This window comes from Durio zibethinus, chromosome 2 (assembly GCF_047325235.1).
Source record: "Durio zibethinus cultivar Kanyao isolate XHJ-2024 chromosome 2, ASM4732523v1, whole genome shotgun sequence".
Classification (NCBI taxonomy): domain Eukaryota; kingdom Viridiplantae; phylum Streptophyta; class Magnoliopsida; order Malvales; family Malvaceae; genus Durio; species Durio zibethinus.
The window spans coordinates 36,976,526-36,982,062 of NC_143163.1; the positions used below are offsets into that span (position 1 = coordinate 36,976,526).

The window sequence follows — 5,537 nt, forward strand, 5'->3', positions numbered from 1 at the left end:
ATGATTAATATATGATCTCTTCTTAAATTTATTTAACATATTGAGAATAATATTTTTAACTAATCTTAATCAATTTTTTTATTTACATTCAATTAACCGAAATTATTTTTTTTTCTTTTTATAAAATGGCCCACTTGGGTCAATGGCTAAAATTATTTTTCTCCCAAAAATTGATTGGGATGAGTTTGGGCGTCGTCAGTACGGCAATCGATGCAGTGCAAAATGAGTCAGATTGACCCAATACCAGTTAAAAAAGTAAACCGGTGTGGGAGTGCGTTTAATGCGATATTGTGTTGACCTTTGGTGTGACGTAACTTTGAAAAGTAGTACAAGTAAAATAGGAGAAGCACTAAAGCTATTCAAATTCAATGTCCATGTCAGCCCCTTTAGCTCTTGATTTCCTTTTATTGGCTTCCTCGGTTGGGACTAATGAATGTAAGTATGGCTATAAATATTTTTATTTTATTGTTAATCAATCGATCCATGTTATTCTTCTTGTCAATATATCATATAAATATTAAATTTTGTTTGAAATGATTTAAATTCATTAATTTTTATATTTGATTTAAATATTTTAATTTTAATTTATTCGAACACTTTAATTAAATTTATATAATTAAACTCATTTAAATTTTTTTCATAATTTATTATTTTTGAATCATTTTATTTTGTTTAAAGTTCAATCCAATTTAATTTAAATTATTTTAAAATTTAATTATTCGAATTTAAAAGATCCAGTCTATTGTGAGTTCAAACTTAATTTTTAAAGTACAATCCAATTTATTTTTGAGTCACTTAAAGCCTGAAAATCTAATAAAAATACAAATCAATTTTTTCATATCCAAACTCTAATTATAGACAAAAATTAAATTTTAAAAATTTTAAAGCCCGATATCTTTTTTATTTTTATTAAAATTAATTAAATAGGGACGGCTGGCAGCCTTCTATCTCCATTCTCAGCTTCCTCTGTTTTTACCTCCCATTTCACCTATTCAACTCTAACACAAATTCATCAAACAACCCACCCAAGAACCAGCATGCTACGCCTCCTGAGATGTAGCAATGGCTGTTGCAACAAGAGTCCAACAAAAATCAATTGACATGTCCCTTTTTCAGGAGTTGAATCCTAAAAGAACCGAAATTTTTTAACACGGGAGGAGGGGAAAATTCAGAGAACCAAAAAAAACAAATTCCCAATCTACAATTCCCATTCACGATTCACAGAAACGGAAACCCCATAACCCATCCCAGCATCCTCTTCAAACCTACACAGCCGAGAACCATATCCAGGAGCTATCCCATCCTAAACCATCACGAATAGACAGGAAAATCTCAGGAGCCCCTTCCCTGAGCCATCCTCTACCCCCATATACAACACCAGCAGAAAATCATCCCTGGACTCCTTTGAACCATCAAAAAACTCCACCACCATAAACACCCCTCTGAACCACCAAATTCAAAACAGCCGACCAACACCATCACTAACCCTCTACACAGACCACCCGCGGCCTCCCACCACCTCTGAATCAACATAATAGCCCGCATCATCACCCCTTCGGCCACCGTCCACCGCCATCATTTCTCACATCACCAACACATAAACCCAGACCCGAACCACCATCAACCCAACCCCTGCCTCTGCCTCCTTGACAGCCGAAACCAGCCCCCTTGTGACCCACATCGACCAAAAGAAAACCACCACAAGCCTACCTAAGCACCCCAGCCGAAACCCACTGCCTACAGCCACCACTGACCACCAAACCATCACAGCCCCCAATCCCCACACCAACAGCCGAACTATTCCACCCTCAACCACCCAAACCAAAAAAAAAGAAATTGTTCTTTGAAAACTGAAACCAACTGTCAAGCAACGAGTAACCAGAAAAGAAAATCACATCCCCTGGGAGGGGAGAAGCAGAGTCAACAAGCCGAAAAAAAAAAAAATCTCTTTTCTAAGTATATTTTTAAAGATTTGTCAGTTGCCAGGCAGATAGGGACTCAGGCTACAATATCTGCCGATCATGTTTGTTCTCTCATCTTGGACAACCGGTAATTTGGCATTGCCTCGGGAAATTGTTACCATTTTGTTTGTTTTTGAGCAAATCAAATTCAATGGATTAAATGATTGGTTTACCCTTTTTTTTGGTTGCATTGTCAGTTTTCCTGGCAGTCCATTTGTTGCAATTACTATTTAAAGGGTGAGTGATCGGTTGCCAGATATCGGTTTGTTTAAATGCTGATCAGTTGAAACTTTTGTGGTTGGTTACTCAGATTTTTAAGTTCTTTGGCCTGCAATCCAATTTAATTTACAATATTCTTTTGGTTGGAATTTTGTTGGCGTCAGATTTGTCAGCTGAAATTTGGTGAATTTTGGAAGGAAATGAATCTACACCTATAGTTTTCATGATTTGCTGATCTGTAGTTGCACAAAAAAGTGTCCAATTATGAATAGTGAAGTTCTTTTTCCCATGTTCAAGTTAACTGAATTTCATGAATTTCACTACCTACAGGCTTTAATATATAATTATTTCATGAACTTTGCAGCCTTCAGGTTTCAATAATGGTTCTGCCTAACAGAAAATGTTTTCAATTATAAAATTTTGTATTTATGCAGAAGCCAATTGTTGGTGAGGCACCTACAAAAGCTTTTAACTTATCATAAACACAAAAAAATACTACCCGAAAATTTAGGATATCAGTGGTTCCGTATGTATGCCATATCTTTCTCATTGAAAAATTGACAACCAAAATACCAAAAAGAAAGAATAAAGAAAAAAGTGTAACAGTTGTTGTGTCATTCTGCTTTATATCTGTGGGCAATAATCTGATATTCATAATATGATCTTTTTCAAATGGTATGCCAAGTTATATCACTTTAGATAGCTGGTTAAAAGATGTAAACCATTTTCGTTTATGATATTGTGCTTATCCCTGCATCTTTCCCTATTTATCTGTTTCTTTTTCTTCCCAGACATGTACATGCATGTACTATAGCTATGATACATGATGACCATTACAGATCTACCTTAGACCAAGAGATATACCATAAAATAGGTGCAATATGGTGAGAGGAGCCAACTAAAAAGAAAAGAAAAAAAAAAAGTGGACTGCACACTACATATGGAATAACCGGTTGTTGTTACTGGGTATTCACAGTGTCCGAGTCTGAGATTAGCTTGTTTTTGACATCCTTCAGATTACAAATGACATAAAGCGGTAACTTTGAATCTCAGGGCTTAATGCTAATCAAGGCATGGTAAAAGGAAACTAGAAAATCCCTGTGAAGCAGTTTCATTATTTCAATACTGTGTAACACTTATTTTTCATTACAGTGCAACACTTCATTTATTCATCAAATTCCTTTTCTTTCCCTTATGCTTTCCTCCCCACTGTATCTGAAATTTCTCTCAAATTGATGTCTCTAGCCAATGGTATGTATACCGGACAGTTCAAAACAAAGGAAACTTCTTGAAAAGCTGAATACACCAATCCATCCCTTGGACTCATTCTTCCATTCTGTATTCCAACTTCTATACTTCAGTAACAAAGTTGGCGTTTGGACATGTCCTTTTAAGTGATATGGGATTTTTTTGTGTTCAGCGGGGATTGAAATTAGTTTTCTTATTGCTTGATACTTTGTTAAGCGGCGACTCTAGCAATGTTTTCTTGTTTCAATGACAACCTGATAATATCATTATTTTACTGTGTATTTCTTCAATGCTGCCGTAATTTTTCATTTTCCGTCAGATAATCATCCTTTACATCCAAGACAAATAAATTTAAATATTAATCATTGTATAAAGAAGATAGCATGCATGTGAATATAATACTATCATGAACTTTTATTTCAGGTTTGAGGCAACTCGTTGAATTCGAATGATGGAGAGTCGGGCAAATGAACAGATGAAGGGTCTGCCAGGAAGGGTGAGTGGCATGTGCCAATATTAGCCATGACAGCTGATGTAATTCGTGCGACTTATGACGAGTGCCTGAAATGTGGGATGGATAGATATGTCTCAAAGCCCTTTGATGAAGAAAATCTCTATCAGGCTGTAGCCAAGTTCTTCAAAGCCATACCCATCTCAGACTCATAGCGACAGCTCCACCCCCTTTCAGAAAAGCTGACAAAACAAAACTGAGAAATATATGGGGGTTGGACTTTACCAGCAAGTTTTCCCATCCTGCTGGTGCATTTTGGTTTTAACCACTGCATTGTTTGCTTGGCATCCTGAGGATAATTGACCCCGTTAAAACATATTCTGGCAATCATTTTTAACCAACTTCAATTTAATTAACTTGATTAGAATTTCAGTACTTGTATACTGTCGTAACGTCTAGATCCGGGGATCTATCGCTAGACATTGACTTTAGGGAGTCGCCACCAATCTTTTTTGTCTAGGTGCGATTGGCCACCTAAGGAATCTGTCCTTTCAGGAAACACCTAAGCTTAAGGGTCCCTAAAAGAATAGGTTCAGGTCTACTAACCAGAACAGGGTTCGGGAGTTCGGTTACGTGTGAGGAAGGTTATAGCACCCTCACAACGCCCATCAAAAAATGGTACCAGCTTAAATTTGTGTTATCCAAAAGCTTTAAAATTTTACCAAGTAATTAGTTATTGGAAATTATTCTCAATTGACTCTAATACTTTTAGCAGAAAATTGAGAAAATTCCCTCACCTCAGGAGTATGCAAGAAAACTACTGTTTCACTTACAGAGGCTCCGTCGTCGGATTATTTAAAGAAAAAAACAAAATCAAAATTAAGATAGAAAGGAAGGAAAGAATGATTTTTTTTTTGTAGGGAAAATTGATACTTTCAACTTTTCCCTAAAAATATTTTTTGGAAATTTCGATTTTCAAGGAAAATTGATACTTTCAACTTTTCCTCAAAAACCCTTTTTTTGAAAATTTATTTCTAAGGAAAATTGATACTTTCAACTTTTCCCCAAAAATATTTTTTTTTTTGAAATTTTGATTTTTAAGGAAAATTGATACTTTCAACTTTTCCCTAAAAATATTTTTTTTCGAAATTTATTTCTGAGGAAAATTGATACTTTCAACTTTTCCCCAAAAATATTTTTTTTTGAAATTTTGATTTTTAAGGAAAATTGATACTTTCAACTTTTCCCTAAAAATATTTTTTTTCGAAATTTATTTCTGAGGAAAATTGATACTTTCAACTTTTCCCCAAAAATATTTTTTTTTGAAATTTTTTATTTTTATTTAAAGAAAATAAAATAATAAAAAATAAATAAAAAGAATATTACATAAACCTAATCTAATAAATAAAAATTAAAATAAACAAAGAAATAAATAAAATAAAAAAATTCAAAGAAAAAAAAAAAAAAAAAACCTGGAGTGGCTCGGATCGCGGCTCGGCTCGGCTCGGCTCAAGGCAGGAAAACGGCTCGGGGGGAGCGGCTTGGCGGCTTGGCTCGGCTCGGCTCGACTCGGAGGGGGCTGGCACGCGCGGGTCAGAAAGCGGGTCGACGCCCGGGTCGGGTCGGGTTGCGGCAAAACGCGCGGATCCTCTGGGTTA

At 35.5% G+C, this 5,537-nt stretch overlaps 1 long non-coding RNA gene across 1 annotated transcript; it reads left to right on the forward strand.

Annotated features, from left to right (window-relative positions):
- Positions 1-939: 939 nt before the first annotated feature.
- LOC149520182 (uncharacterized) lies at positions 940-4,295 on the forward strand. The gene is made up of 2 exons (XR_016333920.1): positions 940-2,198; positions 3,852-4,295. It is a non-coding gene; the product is annotated as an uncharacterized LOC149520182 (long non-coding RNA).
- The last annotated feature ends 1,242 nt before the right edge of the window (positions 4,296-5,537 follow it).